Source organism: Phocoena sinus, chromosome X, assembly GCF_008692025.1.
Source record: "Phocoena sinus isolate mPhoSin1 chromosome X, mPhoSin1.pri, whole genome shotgun sequence".
Classification (NCBI taxonomy): Eukaryota; Metazoa; Chordata; class Mammalia; order Artiodactyla; family Phocoenidae; genus Phocoena; species Phocoena sinus.
Genome location: NC_045784.1, coordinates 97,708,855 through 97,735,008, shown reverse-complemented (window position 1 = coordinate 97,735,008; position 26,154 = coordinate 97,708,855).

Sequence of the window (26,154 nt, the reverse complement as noted above, 5' to 3'; positions counted from 1 at the left end):
AATGTTATGGTAGTAAAATCAAAATAAGTTAAGATTCTGAAGTGACTTCTTGCCAGCCAAATTAGTTGTTAGTGTGACACCAAACATGGCATATTTACTCCTAAAAAGAGAATGAATTTGCATTTTGTGTTGTTATAGTTCAATAAATATTTGTCTGTGTCAAAAAGGCACTGATTAAAAACAAAAAACAAAAAACTATGCACCATCAACTCACTAGATACACAAGCCAATTAAAATGACTTTTACAAGTGCCTATAAAATGTGCACCTGCTATTTTTCCCATGTGCATAGAAGAATGAGAATATGAATTTTTAGCCAAATTAAAATAGGATATATGAGTGGAACAGTAGCGGTCATTTGGGAATGAGTTGAAGTAGCATACGGTTATTGAGTACTCAGAATTAAAACTTGTCATTAAATACTAGTTAAATATATTTAAAGTGCTCCATTATTGTCTCAGATAAAAGGAGTGAGGAGTTGAATAGTTTATAAAAAATTTATAGGAACTTAGTAAATAATCATAAATTGCTAGGAGCAGCAGCAGCAAATATTTTGTGACCTGACATTAATACTGTGTGCTGAGACTCTCGTTTTAAACATTAGCTACCATTTTTGCCTGGGATGCCCTTGTTAACACTAATGAGGATGTAATTGTTTTATAAGTAACTCAGCTCTAGTACTTCTCAAATCCTAAATGTAAAATGATTTTTAAATTTATAAATATTATAATAGCTGTCTTTGCTAATTTGCCATGTACCGACTATGGAGGTATAAAGGTAGTGGTGGTGAAGTGATGAGGGAAAATTCAAAGATCTAAGCAAAAATATGGATAAGTAAACAACAGATTTTACAGATACCAGAGAAGAAGTGCACTGTCAATCATGTAAGTCTATATCTTAGAAATTATGTCTAAATTTTTAGGGCATGCAAATATATTTAAGTTCTTTAGTTGTTTGTAAATCAGAGCTCAGAAAGATTTGAATGATTTTTAAGGCATCCTACATGCTACTCAGCATTTCTTTTTTATTTCTTCTATTCATTAATCTATTTCATTCTTTGGATAGTGTTTTTATTTTTCCCCTTAAAAACAGTTTTGCTGAGATGTAAATCATACAAAATGTATTCCACCCATTGAAACAGTATAAGTCAATGTTTTTTTAGTATGTTCACAGTCATGCCACCACCACCACAATCAATTTTAGAATCTTTTCATAACTCCAAAGAGAAACGCTGTATCCTTTAGCCATCACCCCATGTATAAGCCATTCCCATATTAAGGCAACAGCTAATGTAGTGTCAATCTACATTTGCCTATTTTAGACATTTCCTATAAATGGAATAATACAATATATTAGTTCTGTGTGTGTGAGTGACTGGCTTGTTTTATTTAGCACAGTTTTCAAGATTCATGTATTTTGTAGCACATATCAGAACTCCATTCCTTTTTATGTCTGAATAATATTTGATTGTATGGATATAACATTGATCATTTGATGGACATTTAGCTTTTCACTTTTTGGCTATTACAAATAATTTTGCTATGAACTTTTGTGTACAAGTTTATGAGTGGAAATATGCTTTCATTTCTCTTGGTTGTGTACCTAGAAGTGGAATGATGGATCATATGATAACTCTGTTTAATCTTTTGAAGAATGGCCAGACTGTTTCCCAATGTGGCTGCCTCATTTTATTTCCCAGCAGTGTATTAGGGTTCTAATTTTTTCCATATTCACTTCAGCACTTGTTATTTTCCATTTAAAAATTTTTTTGACATCCTCATGTCTGTGAAGTGGTATTTTATTGTGGTTTTGATTTGCATAACCTGGTGACTAATGATGTTGAGCATTTTTTTGTGTGCTTATTGACCTTTTCTCTATCTTCTTTGGATAAATGTCTATTCAAGTCATTTATCCATTTTTAACTTGGTTACTTGTGTTTTTATTTTGGGGTTGAAATAGTTCTTTATATATTCTGGATACTAGACACTCATCAGGTATATGATTTCCATTTTTTGTTACATTCAGTGGGTTGGATTTTCATTATCTTGATGGTGTCCTTTGAGGCACAAATGTTTTTATTTTGGATAATGTTCAGCTTATCTATTTTTTTTTCTGTTGCTTGTCCTTTGATATCATATTGAAGAAACTGTTGCATAATCCAAGGTCATGATGACTTACACCTATGTTTTCTCCTAAGAATTTTATAGTTGTAGCTCTTAAACTAAGGGCTTTGATTCATTTTGAGTTTACTTTTGTATGTAGTGTGAGGTAGGAGCTCCAGCTTTATTCGTGAGGATATCCGGTTGAGCTAGCACCATTTGTTGAACAGGCTATTCCTTTCCCAATTGAATTTGAGGATCAACTTGTCAATCTCTCCAATTAGGCCATTGGAATTTTGATAAGGATTGCATTGCATCTGTGGAGCAATTTAGGAAGAATTCCTAACCCTTAATAAAATAAAAGGTATTTTATTCTTTTTGGTGCTATTGTAAATAGGATTGTTTTATTACTTACATTATTAGTTCATTGCTAAGAAATACAACTGATTTTTGCATATTGACTATCTTGCAACTTTGCTGAACTCTATTATTTTGAGTCAATTTTTAGTGGATTCTTTAGGATTTTCTATATACAAGATGGTGTCATGTGCAAATAGAGATAGTGTTCTTCCTTTATAATGTGGTTGCTTTTTTCTTTTTCTCCTCCCCCTCCTCCTTCTTCCTCTTCTTCTCCTCCTTCTCCTTTTCCTTCTCCTTATTCCTCTGCCTAAATGCCCAGACTGGAACTTCAGTACAATGTTGAATAGAAACGGCAAGAGCAACTATCCTTGTGTTGTTCCTGATATTAGGGGGAAATCATCCAGCCTTTCACTATTAACTGTGATGTGAGCTGTGGGTTTTGCATAGATGTACTTTATCAAGTTAGGGAAATTCACTTCCCTTCCTAGTTTGTTGTACATTTTTACAATGAAAGGGTTTTGAATTTTGTCAAATGGTTTTTATGCTCCTATTGAGTTGACCATGTGGTTTTGTCCTTTATTTTATTGATATAGTATATTATATTAATTGATTTTCGGACGCTAAAGCAAACTTGCATTCCTGTGATAAATCCCACTTGGTCATGATTTTTAATCCTTCTTATATACTGTTGGACCCATTGGTTATTTAGTAATATGTTATTTAATTTCCACATATTTGTTAAATTTTCAAACTTCTTTGCTATTGATTTTTAATTTCACTCCATTGTGGTCGGAGAGCATATTTTGTATTATTTCGATCTTTTTAAATTAATTGAGGTTTGTTTATGGCCTAACATATGCTCTATCCTGGAGAATGTTCCGTGTACACTTGTTAAGTGTTTTTATTCTGCTGTTGCTAGTAAGTGATTGCTTATTTGTGATCTTTCTCTTTTCTAATGTAGGCATTTACAGCTATAAACTTTCTAAGAACTGCTTTAGCAGCATTCCATATGTTCTGGTTTGTCTTGCTTTAATTTTCATTTAGCCCAAAGTTTAGAAAAACTTTGGTTGCGTAAGTGTGTGTTGCTAAATTTCCAGTTTTCTTTGTTATGAATTTTTAGTTTCATTCCATTGTGTCAAAGATGACACTTTTTATTATTTCAATTTTTCAAAATTTATCTGAAGTTTGTTTTATGGCCTAGCATATGATGTATCCTGGAGAATGTTCCATGTGAGCTTGAGAAGAATATATATTATGTTGTTGTTGGGTAGAGTGTTCTATGGATACCTGTTAGATATAGTTGGTTAATAGTATTGTCAAGTTTTCCACTTCCTGGTTGATCTTCTGCCTAGCTGTTCTATCTATTATTGGAATTTGGGTATTGAACTTCTCAACTATTATTTTTGGATTGTCTATTTCTCCCTTTTGCATCTGTTAGCTTTTGCTTCATGTATTTTGGAGCTCTGTTTTTAGATGCATATATGTTTATAATTGCTATATATTGTCTGTGTTAATGCTTTATCATTGTGAGACATCCCTTTTTTTTTTTTTTTTTTTTTTTTTTTTTTGGTATGCGGGCCTCTCACCGTTGCGGCCTCTCCCGCTGCGGAGCACAGGCTCCGGACGCACAGGCCCAGCGGCCATGGCCCACGGCCCGCCCCCACCCCGGACTGGGGCACGAACCCGTGTCCCCCGCATCGGCAGGCGGACCCTCAACCACTGCGCCACCAGGGAAGCCCGAGACATCCCTTTTTATCTCTAATAACATTCAAAGTATCTATTTTGCCTGATATTAATATAGCTACTGTATATACTGTAGCTTTTTTATGGTTACTAGTTGAATGATATTTCTTTTTCCATCCTTATTTTCAGCCTATTACTATCTTTGAAAAAAAGTATATCTTCTTTAGACAATATATAGTTGCATTTCCTTTTAATCCAGTATGACTATCTTTGCCTTTTAATTGAATTGTTTAAAACATTCACTGTTAATGTTATTAATGATATAGTTGGATGTCTGCCATTTTATCTTTGGTTTTCTATATGTCTCATGTTTTTTATTTCTCTCCCTGTTCTTCCTTTACTACTTTATTTGCATTTAATGAATATTTTTAATGTAGCATTTAAATTCCTTTAATGACCTTTTCACAATATTTTCCAGTTAGTTTCTTAGTAGTTGCTCTAGTGCTCTTGATAGACATCTTAACAAAAGAATCTACTTCAGACTTATACTAACTTAGTTCCAGTGACATATAGAAACTTTACTATCTAGCTTCCTTCCCTCTTTTTGTATTATTATTGCTATACACATTATATCTATATATGTTACAAACCAAATTACTTGTTGTCATTATCACTTTACATGATTTTATATCTCTTAAGAAAGCTGAGAGAAGAAAGGAGAATAACTATATAGTTATAATTTGTTATATTAAACTTTTTATTGTAAATATATTACACTTTTTATGTTATAGGGCTCAAAATATACTTATATACATATGGTTTAATGCAATTACTTTCTATATCAGCTAAGAGAAAAAAGGATAAGGAATATGCAATTATAATGTCTTTTATAATTACCTGCATGATTACCTTAACCAGTACCTTTTGTTTTTTGCATGTGGATTCAAATTACACTCTGGGTTACTTGCTTTCAGCCTAAATCACTTCCTTTAGTGTTTCCTATAAGATGGGTCTGATAGCAACAAAATCTCTCAGTTTTTGTTTATTTGATAATGTCTTTATTTTATTCTTCATGTATGAAAGATACTTCTTATTGGATACAGTATTCTTGGTTGGCAAGTTTTTTCCCCTTCTTTTAGCACTTTAATTATATCATCCTACTGCCTTATTGCCTCCATTGATTCTGACAAGAAGTCAGAATGGCAGTCATATTGGGGTTCCTTTTACATGGTGGGTCATCTATCACTGGTTTCAAGGTTTTCCCTTTGTTTCTGGATTTCAAAATTTTTACAATGTTGTGTCTTGGTATGGGTCTCTTTTTGTTTAAAATATTGGAGTTTGTTGAGATTTGTAAATGTGTAGAATAATGTTCTTTTTAAATATCAAATTTGGGAAGTTTTGGGCCATTAGTTCTTTAATTATTTCTGCTCTCTTCTGTCCTCACCTTCTGATACACATATTGGTTTAATGGTATCCCACATGTCTCTGATGCTCTATTCATTTATTTTTGTTCTATTTTCTCCTGCTCTTTGGATTGTATAATCTCTATTCATTGATCTTCAAGTTTGCTAATTCTTTTTTCTGCCAGTTGAAATCCACTCTTGAGCCCCTCTAGTGAATTTTTCATTTCAGTTATTATATATATATATATATATTTTTTTTTTTTTTCGGTATGCGGGCCTCTCACTGTTGTGGGCTCTCCCGTTGCGGAGCACAGGCTCCGGATGCGCAGGCTTAGCGGCCGTGGCTCACGGGCCCAGCCGCTCCGCAGCATGTGGGATCTTCCCTGACCGGGGCACGAACCCGTGTCCCCTGCATTGGCAGGCGGACTCTCAACCACTGCGCCACCAGGGAAGCCCAGTTATTATATTTTTAACCATCAAAATTTCCATTGGTTCTTTTATATAATTTTTTATAAAATTTATATAATTTTCCTCCCCCAGGTTAGAGAAGTTTTCACCCATTATTTCTTCAAATAAGTTTTTCTCTCTCTTCTGCTTCTGAGAACTTTATAATGTGAATGTTGGTAAACTTGATGTTGTCCTATAAGTTCCTTAAGCTCTATTCTTTTTATAATTTCCCTTTATTGATCTTCTCTAATTGATGAAACGTTGCTGTAGTGGCTTCCTTTACTTCCTTAAGTATAGTTTCTTTTAGATTTTAAATATACTTATGTCTGCATTGAAGTCTTCTCTGTTAAATCCTATGTCCAGGTTTTTGCAGTTTATGTTCATTGCCATTTTTCCTTTTTGTGGGTCTTACATTCTTGATCCTTTGCATACCTTGCAATTTTTTTGTTGAAAACCAGTCATTTTAGGTAATGTGGTAAGTATGGATTCCGACTCCCTTCCATCCTACAGGGGAATATTTTTGTTGTTGTTTGCTTGTTTTTTGTTTAATTACTTGGTTAGAGTATTTGGGTGAAGTTTATTTCCTTTGCTTGTGAAACCTTTGTTGTCACTCCTCGGAGAGCACAACCTTGGGCATGCACACAGTCACCATAGGATGACAGTGGTTTTAGCCCTGTCTCTTTCACTGATCTCCATTTTCAGTTGTCTGCTTCATTTGATATTACATGCAGTTGTTAGTTTCCACTAATTCCCAGCCAATTACTCTATTACTGTTGACAATGTTTGGGGTATAAATTGCTCTACAATCTGATACAACTAAACTTGTGCATGGGTAGTTTTTAAAGTTTTTTCTGACCTCAGAAAGGCTCTTATTAATTGTCTCTTTCAGTAGATCTCTCTGGTGGACTAGCTGGCATATAGTTTAGCTTGTTGCTCTTAACTAAGACGAGCTATTATTTTTGAAAGTGCCCTTAAGCCCAAACTTCCCCAAACTCTGTTCAGATAAAGTCAGTTCCTTTGGGGAGAGGTTTGGTTTGGAGTTCTCTTTTCTTATGGACTGCTCCTTCCCCTGAACAAAATCTCCGAAGCCACTGATCTAGTCTTCCTGAATTGATTCATTCTATGTGGAACTCCTGCCCTACTAGCAAGTTGTAGTGATGACAGTTGGTGCCCTGGTATTTCTTGGTCTTGGGAGCTGGGTGAAGGGAGGTAGCCCCTCATCTCTTGGCTTTACTTTCTAGAAATTTAGCCTCTGCAAATTCTATAACCTATAATCCAGACTTTTTCTGATTCAGGCTGAACTTCAAAGGGATGCACATTAAATTCCAACTCTTTTACTTATCAAATAATTTTGGATTTCATAACCTCTCTAAGCCATGGTTCCTTCAACTGCTAATGAGAATAATTAATAACTATCCTTCCTTATAAGGTTGCCAAGGGACTTGATGAGGTAGTGCAAATGAAAGCTCTTATGAAATGATATACAAATATTAGAAACCTTGGAATAGTTCTCTGTGGAATACCACAGTGCCATCAAATATGTAACTATAAGAAATATTGTGTAAATGCTGCATAGGGCAAAATACATTGTATTATATTTCAATAAAGAATAAATTCATAATAGAACTCATTTTGTTTTTAAAATTTACAAAAACTTTAAAAAGTCAGTAGCTTGAAGGCACAACAAAAGGCAGGTTTCTGGTTACAGACTGCATGAGAGAAGCAAATTAAAAGATTTAATACGTCTGGTTCACCACTGATATTTTTTTCTTTATCCTTACCTCTTTTTAAAAAATGAATTCTAAATAAAAGAGGAATATTATTTCTGCTAGTCTTACTTTCTGTTTCTTGCTTTGGGCTTCTGACTAGCCACAGGATATGATGTCCAATATTTATAATCTACATTTTGTCAAAGTTTACATTAATTTCCTAGGAATTAATTTCCCATTTTTCTTAGCACAAGTAGTATAAGTGAGGAAAAATTTCAATTATTTAAAGTTTTCAATTGTCCTTTAAACTTAAAAACATTTATTCTTTGCCTTTAAGGCCCTGTATGTATATTTTGTAACATTTGTTACATAGAATAAGAAATAAGTTTATAAGAAATTACACATAAATTAGATTACACCAAGATACAATTAATATGTAAAATAGATATTAATCTTTATTTATTTGAAATTAAAGTTACTTTTATTCTAGGATTATAAATAAGTGTCTCAAACTTGAAGTTCAAGAAGAAACCAACGTTCACAGGATTTTATTGACACATTAAAAACAATGTCAAAATTATAATCCAGACTCATCTCATGTTACTGATGAGCTTTAATGCCTCTGTCTGTTTCTCTTCATTATTTTCTTTTGTAAACTAAATTGAACCACAAGTTATTATGTAGCTTCCAGCATTTGTTATAAGCCTAGAGACTTGTCAGAGATTATGATATACATAAGTACATACACACACACACACACACACACACACACACACACAAACGTGTATGCACATATTTATAGTTGTTATGGTGGTGGTTGGTCGTGGTATTTAATACCACATTTTCCCTCTCACCTGACTTCTCATCTTGAAAATGACATAATTAACTCCTTCCCTAAAGTATGCCTGTATCTGCAAATAAAAAATATATGTTTTATATACGCTTGATGGCATTTGATAGGGTGGGAAACTGTTGTCCAATCAAAGTTTTCAGCAAGAAACTTATGAAGAGGGCTGTAATCATTTGATGAAGAGGAGAAAATGATACAAAGGACAGAAATCCTTTATACAGTAAAAACTATTAAACTGGATTCTCAGATGAAGGTAAATCAAACAAAGATGTTTTTAGAAGTCTGTTGGTTTGAGGACATGAAGATGCACTTGCCTACATTTAACTTAAAGGTAAGTCATACATGACTAGAATATCTTGCGACATTTGAGATATTTGATGTTTTCCTGAAAGAGTTCATATTAAGAGTAAAATGAGATAGACTTAGGTTCTAATTTATCTTTCAAAAATTACTAACAATGTGACCTTATGCAAAAGATTTAACCATTCTGGTATGTAATTTCATTATTTTAAAAATGGGAGGGCTTCCCTCGTGGCACAGTGGTTGAGAGTCTGCCTGCCGATGCAGGGGACACAGGTTCGTGCCCCGGTCCGGGAAGATCCCACATGCCGCGGAGCGGCTAGGCCCGTGAGCCATGGCCGCTGGGCCTGCGCGTCCGGAGCGTGTGCTCCACAACGGGAGAAGCCACAACAGTGAGAGGCCCGCGTACCACAAAAAAAAAAAAATGTGAATGATAAAACCTACCTCAGAGGCTGAGAGAAATCTATGAAATAATCAAATTGTTTTATAAACTTTAATCGTCTATCCAAATTCTATCTTGTGTAATTACCAATGACACTATGGGTAGATTACAATAATGGCAATGCTTCGTATTGTCATTATTCTAAATATTCTAAGGCAATGCATATTGAGGTAATGTCCTTATGATACTGATATGTCTATACTGTACTTGCTGTTTAGACAAGGACACATCAAAAATGAAGACTAAACAGTATTGTGTGTTAGGTAAAATAAAATAGCCTGATTGAGGTAATATGCAGACAAGACATAAGCTGCCTATTAGATGAGCTGTGGATGTCAAGAAGGGTTTTATATGGGATTCACCTCTGTTCCTTGGCCACCTTTTTAAGGGTACTTTTTAATATCCTTGAAATAATAATGTAAGCAATGTCCAGAGAGGAATCTGATAGAGACCTACTGCCTTTGTTTTATAAATGAGTGTTAGAAAGAAATTATTTGTAGAGATAAAAAAGAATAAGCTCTAGTTAAGTAATATTTGTGTTAATAGAGTCAATGCTCAGTAAAAATGATAAGCCTGTCTGATAAGCCCACTAGGAGCTTGGAATATTAAACTTATTACTCTAGATGTCAATAGAAACAAAACTGAGACATTTATTTTTTGAGTATTAAGTAGTGGTGTTTTTTGCTTGGTTAAAAGAGGAAAAGGCAATGTGTATTAGTATTTTGTAAAAGAAAACCAATCCATATGTAATTAGTCCAAAAAACTATAAAATTTGGTCCTGGTAGGATCTTCATTTAGTTAGAAAAGTAAAAAGGGAAAACTAAAGCCTAGAAAAGTGAGATACTTGCTCAAGGTCACACAGCTACTTTGTGCCAGATCTGGGAGTAGGATCCAGGAATTTTCCTTCTGGTACACTGCCCTTTTCATTATATGATGGTGACTTATTTATCTGGATGAAGTAAAAGAAAAAAGTATAATATATCAGTTATTGTGTCTGCAATGTATACAAGCTCTTTCAAATATTTTATTAGAAAACTGAGTTCCTTTATTCATTTTTTCCTGAAATAATGAATCTCATATACTTTAGAGCTGTGTTGTCCTATATAGTTGCTACTACATACATGTGGCTATTAAAATTAAAATAGAAATTACTAAAATTTTAAAATTCCTTAGTGGCACTGGCTACATTTTAAGTGTTTAATAGCCACATGTGGCTAATGGTTACTGTATTGGACTGCACAGATATAGAACATTTCAATCATTGCAGAAAGTTCTATTGGACAGTGCTGCTTCTAGATTCTTTGACAGGGAAGAGAGAAGGGACCAAAAGGGCTAGCCCTTATGCAATTGACTACTGCTACTGCTACTACTACTTTTATTGTCTCTCAGTTCTTAAAAACCACTGGATGTCTTTATTTCCAATTCTTCCAAAAATGCTGCAATGCTGGTGTTGCTAAATATATTTTAAAGTTGAGGAAAGCTTAAATGACTGTTAGCGTCAGACCACTATAATGAAGCTGAAATCCAAATGCAGGTCTCTATCTGGCCAGATGTTTCAAAACCTTGATTTCCTCATGTTTAAATGGCAATAATAATAGTATAACTTCATGCACTTGTGGTGATGATTACATAGATTAAATGTAATAATGTATGTATTGAGCCTGGTATCAAGATGAATAAGTTAATAATAGTAGTAATTATTAATGACCAGTAATAGTAAAATGTGACTCTTTTGCCAGGATTTAAAACTCTGGGAATTGAAATATCTTAACCCAAAAGAATAATGGTAACACAAATATACATTTTTGTTACATTTTACACTTTGCAAAAAATGATTACATATAATATCCTCCCTTGATTGTCATAGCAGATAAGGCAATTTCATGTTTAGAGTGATTAAATAGCTTGCATGTAATTCACAAGTTGTAAATAGGAACCTAAGCCAATTTTTCTGAAGCCTCACTTCCACAATACTGAACTAATAATAATCGTAGAATTTTAGACAATTGTTAAGGTGTTCTAGAGCCATTTGCATACAATTTAATGTAATTTCATTCCATTCTATTGTTTACACAATTATTGAAAGATGACTACAAAGGTGAAAGGAAAATAAGTGTATTATTGCACAAACGAAAAAAAAAACAAATAAATTGACTATTTTTGACCAGAATATCTAAAGACAAACCTGAATCAACCACTGTTCACTCACTTATGTGGTTTGGGTTATGCATAGAAAAATGGAAACTGTCTAGTTAAGAACTTGTGATTTTTACTTTTAGTGAGAAATGAAGATTCAAATTATTTCCTAATAGATATTCAATTTTCATTTTTTTCTCTAACAAAACAAAATTCATTCCATAAATACCTTTTATCTAAAGGAGAAATTGTTCATTCACCATTATTCAAAGGTCATTTTATATATGCAGATTCTCAAATTATTCTTTACCACGTGACACATCTTGAATCTCCCTAAATTCACCCCTGTCATCATTTGCTAAATTCAAAATGTTATCAGAGGAAATTGACATGCTTGTTTGTAGCAACCAATACAGTCCTATTAACTAAAAGGGTGATATCTGATCAAGGACCTAAAAGGGGTTAACATCACATTTCAAATCATCAATCAAAAACCAAGATATATGGCCTTTTTAAAAACCTTTGTTAAGGCCTATTCCCTCCTAAACTGTTGAGAAGTACAAATGAAACTCCTTTCATAAATGTTAACAGAACCCCCCCCCCCCCCGCCCACTGCAGTTAGCACCAGCACTGAGCCTGGTATTTGACTTCTGCCTGTTGTGAGTCACAAGTAGACACTATCAGCTTCTAAACATACATTAGGAAACACTGGGAGTTACTCCCAGTATTGCTATCACATACAAAGGAATTCTGGTAATTTTAAAACATATTGAACTTCTTTTGAATTTTTGTATTAATGAATAGCATGAAGTAATTGCAGATTGATGATTTTGGAAACTATGTAAAGGTTTTGAAGGTTTTGGTCAGCTAGAACATAAGTTAAGACTGACTGGAAACAGTTTGGTTGGCAGCATTTCATTGTGGCTGCCAACTCATACTGAGTGATTATGGAGACAAAACAAAAAACACACACACATACACACAAACAGACCACAGACAAGACATTTCATCAGAAACAGTGTCAACCATGTTATCCTTACTAGTCCAGAAACTGTTTTTATTTTAAGGAATTTTGCCTTTTTAAAAAAAAATTATTTATTTACTTATGGCTCTGTTGGGTCTTCGTTTCTGTGCGAGGGCTTTCTCTAGTTGTGGCAAGCAGGGGCTACTCTTCATCGCAGTGCCGACCTCTCACTATCGCGGCCTCTCTTGTTGCGGAGCACTGGCTCCAGACGCGCAGGCTCGGTAATTGTGGCTCACGGGGCTAGTTGCTCCGCGGCATGTGGGATCCTCCCAGACCAGGGCCTGAACCTGTGTCCCCTGCATTAGCAGGCAGATCCTCAACCACTGCGCCACCAGGGCATCCCCAGAAACTGTTTTAAACAGGTGGAGGAGAGACCTTCAAGATGGCTGAGGAATAAGACATGGTGATCACCTTCCTCCCGACAAATACATCAGAAATACATCTACATGTGGATCAACTCCTACAGAACACCTACTGAACGCTGGCAGAAGCCCTCAGACCTCCCAAAAGGCAAGAAACTCCCACGTACCTGGGTAGGGCAAAACAATAAAGAAAAAACAGAGACGAAAGAATAGGGACAGGACCTGCATCTCTGGGAGGGAGCTGTGGAGGAGGAAAAGTTTCAACACACTAGGAAGCCCCTTCACTGGTGGAGACGGGGAATGGCAGGGGTGAAGCTTCAGAGCCATGGAGGAGAGCGCAGCAACAAGCGTGCAGAGGGCAAAGCAGAGAAATTCCCACACAGAGGATCGTTGCTGACCAGCACTCACCAGCCCGAGAGGCTTGTCTGCTCACCTGCCAGGGAGGGCGGGGGCTGGGAACTGAGGCTCGGGTTTCGGAGGTCAGACTCCAGGGAGAGGACTGAGGTTGGTTGCGTGAACACAGCCTGAAGGGGGCTAGTGTGCCACAACTAGCCTGGAGGGAGTCCGGGATAAAGTCTGGACCTGCCTAAGAGGCAAGAGACCATTGTTTCGGGGTGCATAATGAGAGGGGATTCAGAGCACCACCTAAACGAGCTCCAGAGACAGGTTCGAGCCATGGCTATCAGCATGGGCACCAGAGACAGGCATGAAAAGCTAAGGCTGCTGCTGCAGGCACCAAGAAGCCTGTGTGCAAGCACAGGTCACTATCCACACCTCCCCTCCCGGGAGCCTGTGCAGCCTGCCACTGCCAGGGTCCTGTGATCCAGGGACAACTTCCCCAGGAGAACACACACAGGGCACCTCAAGCTGTTGCAATGTCACACTGGCCTCTGCCGCTGCAGGCTCACCCTGCATTCTGTACCCCTCCCTTTCCCTGGCCTGAGTGAGCCAGAGCCCCCTAATAAGCTGCTACTTTAACCCAGTCCTGTCTGAGTGAAGAAGAGATGCCCTCAGGCGATCTACATGCAGAGGCGGGGTCAAATCCAAAGCTGAACCCCAGGAGCTGTGCGAACAAAGAGGAGAAAGGGAAATATCTCCCAGCAGCCTCAGAAGCAGCGGATTAAACCTCCACAATCAACTTGATGTACCCTGCATCTGTGGAATACCTGAAGAGACAACGAATCATCCCAAATTGAGGAGGTGGACTTTGGGAGCAACTGTAGACTTGAAGTTTGCTTTCTGCATCTAATTTGTGTCTGGTCTTATGTTTATCTTAGTTTAGTATTTAGAGTTTATTATCATTGGTACATTTGTTTATTGATTTGGTTGCTCTCTTCCTTTCTTTATATATATATATATATATATATAATATTTTTTTTTCCTTTTTCTCTTTTTGTGACTGTGTATGTGTATGCTACTTTGTGTGATTTTGTCTGTATAGCTTTGCTTTTACTACTTGTCCTAGGGTTCTGTCTATCCGTTTTTTGTTTGTATTTTTTAGTATAGTTTTAGCATTTGTTATCATTGGTGGATTTGTTTTTTTGTTGTGGTTGCTCTCTTCTTTCCTTCTTTCTTTTCTTTTGTTTTTTTAAATTACTTTAAAATTTTTTATTTTTAATAATTTAAAAAACTTTTATATTTTAATAACGTTATTTAATTTAATTTATTTATTTCTGTCTTTTTTCTCCCTTTTCTTCTGAGTGGTGTGGGTGACAGGGTCTTGGTGCTCTGGCCGGGTGTCAGGCCTGTGCCTCTGTGGTGGGAGAGCTGAGTTCAGGACACTGGTCCACCAGAGACCACCTGGCTCCACACAATATCAAATGGCAAAAGCTCTCCCAGAGATCTCCATCTCAACGCTAAGACCCAGCTCCACTCTAAGACCAGGAAACTACAGTGCTGGACACCCTATGCCAAACAACTAGCAAAACAGGGACACAAACCCATTAGCAGAGAGGCTGCCTAAAATAATAAGGCCACAGGCACCCCAAAACACACCACCAGACACGATCCTGCCAACCAGAAAGACAAGATCCAGCCTTATCCACTAGAACACAGCCACAAGTACCCTCCACCAGGAAGTCTACACAACCTACTGAACCAACCTCACCCACTGGGGGCAGACACCAAAAACAACGGGAAATACAGACCTACAGCCTGTGAAAAGGAGACCCCAAACCCAGTAGGTTAAGCAAAATGAGAAGACAGAGAAACACACAGCAGATGAAGGAGCAAGGTAAAAACCCACCAGACCAAACACATGAAGAGGAAATAGGCAGTTTACCTGAAAAAGAATTCAAAGTAATGATAGTAAAGATGATCCAAAATCGTGGAAATAGAATGCAGAAAATACAAGAAACATTTTACAAGGATCTAGAAGAACTAAAGAGCAAACAAACACTGATGAACAACACAATAAATGCAATTAAAAATTCTCTAGAAGGAATCAATAGCAGAATAACTGAGGCAGAAGAATGGTTAAATGACCTAGAAGATAAAATAGTGGAAAAAACTACAGAGCAGAATAAAGAAAAAGAATGAAAAGAACTGAGGGCAGTTTTGGAGACATCTGGGAAAGCATTAAATGCACAACATTCAAATTATAGGGGTCTCAGAAGAAGAAGAGAAAAGTAAAGGGACTGAGAAAATTTTTGAAGAGGTTATAGTTGAAAACTTCCTTAATATGGGAAAGGAAATACTCAAGTCCAGGAAGGGCAGAAAGCCCCATACTGGATAAATCCAAGGAGAAACACGCCAAGCACATATTACTCAAACTATCAAAAATTAAATACAAAGAAAAAATAAAAGCAGCAAGGGAAAAACAACAAATAACGTACAAGGGAATCCCCATAAGGTTAGCAGCTGATCTTTCAGCAGAAACTCTGCAAGCCAGAAGGGAGTAGCAGGACATATTTAAAGTGATGAAAGGGAAAAACCTACAACAAAGGTTGCTCTACCCAGCAAGGATCTCATTCAGATTCAATGGAGAAATTAAAACCTTTACAGACAAACAAAAGCTAAGAGAATTTAGCACCACCAAACCAGCTTTACAACTTCTAAAGGAACTTCGCTAGGCAGGAAACACAACAGGAGGAAAAGACCTACAATAACAAAACCAAAACAATTAAGAAAATGGTAATAGGAACATACGTATTAATAACTACCTTAAATGTAAATGGATTAAATGCTCCAACCAAAAGATATAGACAGGCTGAATGGATACAAAAAGAAGCCCGTAACATATGCTGTCTACAAAAGACCCACTTCAGACCTAGGGACACATGCAGACTGAAAGTAAGGTGGTAGGAAAAGGTACTCCATGCAAATGGAACTCAAAAGAAAGCTAGAGCAGCAATTCTCACATCAGACAAAATAGACTTTAAAATAAAGACTATTACAAAAGACAAAGAAGGACACTACATAATGATCAAGGAATGAATCCAAGAAGATATAACAATTGTAACTACTTGTGCACCCAACATCAGAGCACTTCAATACATAAGTCAAATGCTAACAGCCATAAAAGGGGACATTGACAGTAACACAATAATAGTAAGGGACTTTAACACCCCACTTTCGCCAATGGACAGATCATCGAAAATGAAAATAAATAAGGAACCACAAGCTTTAAATGATACATTAAACAAGATGGACTTTATTGATATTTATAAGACATTCTATCCAAAAACCACAGAATACACTTTCTTCTCAAGTGCTCATGGAACATTATCCAGGATAGATCATATCTTGGGTGACAAAACAAACCTTGGTAAATTTAAGAAAATTGAAATCATATCAAGTATCTTTTCTGACCATAATGCTATGAGACTAGATATCAATTACAGGAAAAAATCTGTAAAAAATACAAACACATGGAGGCTAAACAATACAATACTAAATAACCAGGAGATCACTGAAGAAATCAAAGAGGAAATCAAAAAATACCTAGAAACAAATGACAATGAAAACACAAAGACCCAAAACCTATGGGATGCAGCAAAAACAGTTCTCAGAGGGAAGTTTATAGTAATACAATCCTACCTCAAGAAACAAGAAACATCTCAAATAAACAACCTAACCTTATACCCAAAGCAATTAGAGAAAGAAGAACAAAAAAACCCAACGTTAGCAGAAGGAAAGAAATCATAAAGATCAGATCAGAAATAAGTGAAAAAGAAATGAGGGAAATAAGAGCAAACATCAATAAAACTAAAAGCTGGTTCCTTGAGAAGGCAAAAATAATTGATAAACCATTATCCAGACTCATCAAGAAAAAAAGGGAGAAGACACAAATCAATAGAATTAGAAATGAAAAAGGAGAAGTAACAACTGACACTGTAGAAATACAAAGGATCATGAGAGATTACTACAAGCAACTATATGCCAATAAAATGGACAACCTGGAAGAAATGGACAAATTTTTAGAAAAGCACAACCTTCCGAGACTGAACCAGGAAGAAATAGAAAATATAAACAGACCACCCACAAGCACTGAAATTGAGACTGTGATTAAAAAATCTTCCAACAAACAAATACCAAGACCAGATTGCTTCACAGGCGAATTCTATCAAACATTTGGAGAAGAGCTAGCACCTGTCCTTCTCAAAATCTTCCAAAATATAGCAGAGGGAGGAACACTCCCAAACTCATTCTACAAGGCCACCATCACCCTGATACGAAAACCAAAGATGTCACAAAGAAAGAAAACTACGGGCCAATAACACTGATGAACATAGATGCATAATTCATCAACAGAATACTAGCAAACAGAATCCAACAGCACATTAAAAGGATCATATTCCATGGTCAAGTGGGGTTTATCCCATGAAAGCAAGGATTCTTCAATGTATGCAAATCAATCAATGTGATAAACCATGTCAACAAATTGAAGGAGAAAATCCATATGACTATCTTAAAAGGTGAAGAAAAAGCTTTCGACAGAATTCAACACCGATTTATGCTAAAAACCCTCCAGAAAGTGGGCATAGAAGGAACTTACCTCAACATAATTAAGGCCATATATGAAAAACCCACAGACAACAACGTTCTCAATGGTGAAAAACTAAACCATTTCTTCTAAGATCAGGAGCAAGACAAGGTTGTCCACTCTCACCACTATTATTCAACATACTTTTGGACGTTTTAGACACAGCAATCAAAGAAAAAAAGAAATAAAAGGAATGAAAATCAGAAAAGAAGTAAAACTGTCACTGTTTACAGATGACATGATATTATACACAGAGAATCATAAAGACACTACCTGAAAACTACTAGAGCTAATCAATGAATTTGGTAAAGTAGCAAGATACAAAATTAGTGCACAGAAATCTCTTACATTAATGATGAAAAATCTGAAGGAGAATTTAAGGAAACACTCCCATTTACCACTGCAACAAAAAGAATAAAATACTGAAGAATAAACCTACCTAAGGGGACAAAAGACCTGTATGCAGAAAAGTAAAGACACTGATAAAAGAAATCAAAGATAATACCAACAGATGGAGAGATATATCATGTTCTTGGATTGGAATAATCAACGTTTTGAAAATGACTATACTACTAAAAGCAATCTACAGATTCAATGCAATCCTTATCAAACTACCAATGGCATTTTTCACAGGATTAGAACAAAACATTTTGCAACTTTTGTTGTAACAACAGAGACCCCCAAAAGCCAAAGCAATCTTCAGAAAGAAAAACGGAGCTGGAGGAATCAGGCTCCCTGACTTCAGACTATACTACAAAGCTACAGTAATCAAGACAGTATGGTACTTGCACAGAAACAGAAATATAGATCAATGGAACAGGATGGAAACCCCAGAGATAAATCCACACACATATGGTCACCTTATCTTTGATAAAGGAGGCAAGAATATACAATGGAGAAAAGATAGCCTCTTCAATTAGTGGTGCTGGGAAAACTGGTGAGCTACCTATAAAAGAATGAAATTAGAACACTTCCTAACACCATACACAGAAATAAACTCAAAATGGATTAAAGCCCAAAATGTAAGGCCAGATACTATAAAACTCTTTGAGGAAAACCTAGGCAGAACACTCTCTGACGTAAATCATAGCAAGATCCTTTTTGACCCACCTACTTGAGAAATTGTAATAAAAACAAAAGTAAACAAATGGGACCCAATGAAACTTAAAAGCCTTTGCACATCAAAGGAAACCATAAACAAGACCAAAAGACAACCCTCAGAATGGGAGAAAATACTTGCAAGCAAAGCAACTGACAAAGGATTAATCTCCAAAATATACGAACAGCTCATGGAGCTCAATATCAAGAAAACAAAAAACCCAATCCAAAAATGGGCAGAAGACCTAAGTAGACAGTTCTCCAAAGAAGATATACAGATTTCCAACAAACACATGAAAGGATGCTCAACATCACTAATCATTAGAGAAATGCAAGTCAAAACTACAATGGGGTATCACCTCACACCCATCAGAATGGCCATCATCAAAAAATCTAGAAACAATAAATGCTGGAGAGGGTGTGGAGAAAAGGGAACCCTCTTGCACTGTTGGTGGGAATGTAAATTGATACAGCCACTATGGAGAACATCATGGACGTTCCTTAAAAATCTAAAAAAGTAACTACCTTATGACCCAGCAATCCTACTACTGGGCATATACCCTGAGAAAACCATAATTCAAAAATTGTCATGTACCACAATGTTCATTGCAGCTCTTTTACAATAGCCAGGACGTGGAAGCAACCTAAGTGTTTATCAACAGATGAATCGATAAAGAAGACGTGACCCATATATACAGTGGAATATTACTCAACCATAAAAACAAACGAAATTGAGTTATTTGTAGTGAGGTGGATGGACCTAGAGTCTGTCATACTGAATGAAGTGAGTCAGAAAGAGAAAATCAATTACCGTATGCTAACACATATATATGGAGTCTGAAAAAAATGGTTCTGAAGAAACTAGGGGCAGGACAGGAATAAAGACGCATAGAGAATGGACATGAGAACATGGTGGGGGGAAGGGTAAGGTGGGATGAAGTGAGAGAGTGGCATGGACATATATACACTACCAAATATAAAATAGGTAGCTAGTGGGAAACAGCTGCATAGCACAGGGAGATGAACTTGGTGCTTTGTGACCATCTAGAGGTGTGGGATAGGGAGGGTGGGAGGGAGATGCAAGAGGTGGGGGTGGAGGTATGGGATATATGTATATGTATAGCTGGTTCACTTTGCTATAAAGCAGAAACTACCACACAATTGTTAAGCAATTATACTCCAGTAAAGATTTTTTTTTTTTAAAAGAACAAGGTTGTTTTTTGGCTTATAAAAAGTGCTAAATATGTTTTTGATAAAATCTGTGAGTGCTCTTATTGTAGTAAAATACAGCCTTCATAATCCACAGAGCAAAAGACTATCGATACTAGATTTAAATGGTCCCAGATAGTTAAAGCTGTCAAGATTTTTATCTGATTTTTATAGTTTCATGTGTTTCCCTTAGAGCATTCAGCTATTACTTCTTGATACCTTGGTGTGTTTACTTATAGCATGTCTTTTGCTCTTTATGGTTGTTTATTTCTTTTCCACAATGGCCTTGGAAGAAAATAAACAAGTTTGTAGCCTTATATATATACTAAGAATAAATGTACTCTGATTCTCCTGGGGAAAAATAAATAAATAAATAAACAGATGGAAATAACGCTTGGGAAAAATGGAATCTCTGGTTAGAAAACTAGAAGTTTTTTTTTTAATGTATCAAAATATTGTACCTCTATTAGCTAATTTTTAAGATCATCAGGAATTCTTAGATCCATATTGATTTTGTGGCTGTCTACATTAATTATTCATAAGATAGCTAAACAGTAAAACCTGATGTTTTATTTCTGTTTTGCATTCCTCCCCCCTGCTTATAGCTCTGGCCTGAGTCCCTATGACATCTTCTTGGAGTGATCATTTGGCCTTTTCCCACATAGCCAGTATTTTTCTCTCTGAACCAAGCTAGGCATTTCAAAAAATTAATCACAAGTTCAGAGAGAAAAAACCCCTGGAGATTTACTCTCCTCAAAACATATCTTTCACCTGAATAAGCCTCTAGTTTAATAATTGCAAATAGGATTTTAAAAATCAAGATCTTTCAAGTCCAACTGGTAATATTTGCAACAAGAGAATCTATAGATTAAGTACTGGGATCTGAGTTTATATGATTTAGCTTTTTGATAGGAAGTAAACATATTCTAACAAAATTGCTTTATCTGACTAATCTAATTTTCTCTCTCATTATTGTTTCTTTACCTGGAGTAAAACCAAAATATTTCAGAATGTGAACATTACTTTGCTTACTAACAACCACATCAGTTAAAATTTTTGAGACATTCCTCTTAATATCACATAACTGTTATGAAACAAATTCCACATTTTGATTTTTATTATCAGAATCTGTTTAAAATTGTTAATATATCCCTTAAATATTTCTTTGCCATCATATAGTACTGATGATTTTGAAATTTTAGGTAGAGCACCATATAAAATAACTATGACACATTTAATTTAGAAACAGATCAATTTGGGTTTTCTTCGCAGTGGGAGCAAAATCAGATTATGTCCTACATCTAGATAAAGTAAAGCATTAGGTAATAGATTTAGGAGCATATAGTTATTCTGAGTTATTAGAGGGAAAACTGTGACCTACTATAAGTATTCATTCATTCATTCAGTTATCTGAGCCACCAAAAGTAAGCAATCCCATAGAAATCCCAAGACATTTGGACAGTATATATATATATATATATATATATATATATTTTTTTTTTTTTTTGCGGTACATGGGCCTCTCACTGCTGTGGCCTCTCCCGTTGCGGAGCACAGGCTCCGGACGCGCAGGCTCAGCGGCCATGGCTCACGGGCCCAGCCACTCCGCAGCATGTGGGATCTTCCCAGACCGGGGCACGAACCTGTGTCCCCTGCATCGGCAGGCGGACTCTCAACCACTGCGCCACCTGGGAAGCCCTGGACAGTATATTTTGAAAGTGTGACAGTAGGATACCAAAGTCCTTATAGAATGAGATTTATCTTGGTGATAAAGATAAATCAAGATTAATTTTCCTATTTTAGTGTATTGATATTGATATAACAGTATTTACTATGTAATGTGAACTAATTTTCTAAACTGATTTTTAAAAACCAACAATTTTAGTTTTGCAGTACCAAAGAAAATAGCACAGTGCCATATTAATCTCCTGTAAATACAGAATCATAGAATTTGTTCTTTTAAATTATTGTTCCATGAGTGTGATCATGGTGATGAATGTGTGTGTGTTTGTGTGCATGTGTTGGGGTGAGGGGTGTGAGAGAGAGAAAGACAGAGATAGAGAAAATAGACACAGAGACTGGTGCCATTCTTTTCTTTAACAGCACATTTGTGAACTCTGGCTATTTTATGTAGCCAACTTTTCCACATATGTGAAACAAAGAAAAATAAAATCTGTTCAGGTCTTGAGACCAGTTGTCACCAGACCTTTGATTTTTCCTTCTGACTTTTTGTATGTACGATAACCATTCTGTTGGTAACCACCTATAAACTGGAAACAACGAGGTGTAAGGCTTTGCAATTTAAAAAAAATCTTAAGAAATTATACATTTTGTGCAAGTAATTTTTTAAAAATAATAAATGATGACTTTGGCAGTATCCATACCTTTCTGTTGCATATTCCAAAATGAGGTCCTGGGTAACTCAGATTCCTTATTCTACAAAGTATACTTTAGACCACACAACATATACACATTTTTTCTTCTTTAAATTTATTTGCCTTATAGCATGTTTCCATTTTGTGTGCCAGGCTAGGAATGAATAGAGACAGAATTCATTGTTCCTCCACACAATCTTGGACAGAGTTACATAAAAATCAATCTAATCATGTGATCTACTACATGTTGAGGGCTAGTTTATTTAGCTTATTAAATGGAAGAATTAGATAAATGCCTTACTAATAATTTCCTAAAATCAATAATCTGATTTCAAAGCACTATTTTACAGGAAAGCTCTCTTTGATATTAAATTGTAGTTTACTTGGAACGAATGAACAGGTCCTCATTATCCAACTGATATGTCCAATTGCAAGGTTGCATCTAATCAATTACACTAAATAAGAATCTTCTGAGAACTACTGGTCCATACAGCAATCCCGCATACATATCGGTTAGGCTTTTCTCCTTGCCCAGTTAGAGTGTTCTGTTAATGAGATTATTATCAACAGTATGCACAACACTGGTGACTATGGGAACATATGCCCCCAGTAAGGAGGTCCAGGAGAAAGCTACTTCAATGTTCACTACTAGTGATAGCCTGTAACTATCAGTCCAAGCAAAATAATGTCCAAATTTAAAAGGCTGCAATTGAAAACACCATGGGAAATGTTGAATTCTCTATACCATTTGCCTAGTGCTACATGGTAGTACTCTCTGCCAATTCATATACTTATTTTTTAAAAAATTGGCATTACCTCTTTCTTCCTTAGCCAACCCTGTTAAATACGTTCCATTTAAATAATTTTGGCCCTCTCACAGTTCATCAGCCTTGCTGACTGCATTTTCTGTGAGTGGTAATTTTAGTTGACTTTCTTAGCTTTCTGTTTACTCAAAATGAAATGGACAGACCTGTTAACATTTCAAAACTCAGCATGAGTGGTACACAGGCTTTCCCAGGGAAGCATTTGTGGTCTGCCGATGAATCAACACAAAACTCATAATTCAGTTTCCAAAAACAGTCAAGGCAGAGACAAAATGGGGTTCAATGGATTTGCACAAACTCTCCACCACTAATTTCTGTGGATTACTTTTTAATGCTTTCTAATTAGTCATAATTCAAGTTTATCCAATTCGATGTATATGCCTTGAATTTTTGTATTGAATGATATACACATCTTTTTTTTTTAATTTTATTTTATTTATTTATTTTTGTCTGCGTTGGGTCTTTGTTGCTGTGTGCGGGCTTTCTCTAGTTGCAGTGAGCGGGCTACGCTTTGTTGCAGTGTGCAGGCTTCTTGTTGCAGTGGCTTCCCTTGTTGCAGAGCATGGGCTCTAGGTGCCCGGGCTTCAGGAGTTGTGGCTCGCGGGCTCTGGAACACAGGCTCAGTAGTTGTGGCGCACGGGCTTATTTGCTCCATGGCATGTGGGATCTTCCCGGACCAGGGCTCGAACCCGTGTCCCTTGCATTGGCAGGCGTATTCTTAACCACTGTGCCACCAGGGAAGCCCTATGCATCTTTTTGAAAGAAGTAATTATACTCTTGGAAAATAGTTTTCTATTATTCTACCATTGCCAGGCATTATACATCTATCATTAATAGCAAGTGCTCAAATGAATAGGCCATATTTGAAAGTCTCTTACTGCAATGCAAAAACAAAATATTTGTAGGTAGAATAACAGAAAAAAATAGGAAACTGGGAATTAGAAGGCCTAACTCATCAGCCACATGATTTTGACATGTAAATTGATGTCAGTGGGCTATGGTTTACCCAATTGTCTAACTCAGAGGGTGATCATTAACAAATTTTATATGTTTACTTTAAAAAAGAATTCACCAAGGATATACAAAGGGTTACATCATAGACTACCATTTCAGAGTGACTATGATTTCAGGTTTCTCTATGGGAACTACTATATTATATCATATCATATCATAATTTATAGAAATATAAATGAAGAAAGCCAAACACTACCACCTGGTACTACCACCATCAATTGGATATGGTACTGCCTTGTGATCTGACCTTGTTTGTTCTCTTGCTTTTGCCTAACCTCTTCTTGTATTTTAACTTGCCTCATTGGAACCTGACTGGAATAATTCTTGAGTGGATGGCACATCAAGTTGTAATAGATTCATATGAGTTACTATTGTAATTTTTTCAGGACTAGGAAATTCATGAGCTGCAGAAGGCTTGTAAATCCAAAAATTTTGAGAATCATCCAAAGATGAATTATGCCCAATGGACCCAAAGTAATTGCCTCAATCAGAATTCAACTCCAATTTCTTATTTACCACTGTGATGCAGGCTCATCTTGTTTAGAGCATTTCCAAATAATCATTTTCAACTGGGCAGGACAGTATGATATATTGTCAAGAGCTAAGGGTATTAGAGATTGGACTAAATGAACAACCTGGTCAATGAAATGCCTATTCTTTCAAACCATTATAGCCAAAATCAAAAGAATTGAGATTTGAGTAGAAAAGAGGGAGAACATTCTTTAGTCTTATATTCTCAGGAAATGAATTTACCAGGGCTAACCATGTTTGGGTTTTAGCGTTTTAAAACCATTCTAATAAACTGGAGTTTTCAATTAAGAGTGATGGAGATTCCAAATATAAATTCCACTTAGTGTATCCAAAAATATTTTAAGCATCTCTTGGAAAGTAATAATCCTCTTTTGCATGTTGCAATAACAAGATGCTTTTGCAGATTATCTGCTAAAATCTTGAAGGCATAAATTCAGAGTGGCTCAGGTGAATTTCTTTTAAATGTTTATGCTTAGGAAAGTGATTCCTTTTTGTCACATTTTCTATGGATGAGTCTGTCCCAGTTTTCTTGTTCTCTCTTGTGGGGAGATTGTGTCCCTTCTCTCAATCCCACAAAATGAGGCTAGTTGCTGAGAGCTTCCCGTTTCTTTTTTTTTCCAAGGTAGTGCCCTGAAGTGTTCAAGGTTGTGTGCCTTCTTACAATCTTGCAGTGTTGAACTGACTGTTGATATCAATGTGCTTTCTGTGTGGGTTTGTGCTCGCCCTCTGCAGAGCTGGTACTCACCATCTGTAGAGGCTTGTGCACAATGAATGCGGAGGCTTGCTTGTGCTGTTTCAGGGCACACACAGAGTGCTGGGGGCACATGTCAGCCAATTATGGAGAGCTGCAGGTGAGGTGTCCCATGAGGTTCATGGGAGGGCCTCTTCTTGGTGGAATCTGTGAACCAGTTAGTAGGATTTGTGGTTTGTTTTTCAGATCCATGTTGTGGTTGCTGTGAGACCCTGTCCCTGCTACTTGCTCCTAGCTCTTCTCAGGCTATTCAGCCTTGCCAATCCCCACAGCGATCTGGGTGGGGCAAGGCAAAAGTGGCTTCTTAGGCAATGTTCCATGAAGCTGGTGAAGCCCCGTGTTTATACTGGTCTCACTTTTCCTGTATAAGAAATTGCAGGCCAAATTTATCTCTCTTGGCACTGAGCTATGCTGCCTTGGGGGAGAGGTGACATGGGTAAAGTGAGTCTGTTCTTCCTTTTTTCATGTTCCTTGAAGTCTTATATGTATTCTCAGAGTTTTTGCTCAAACAGAATGCTGGAATCTTTCTACTGGACTCCTGGGTTCCCACAGAG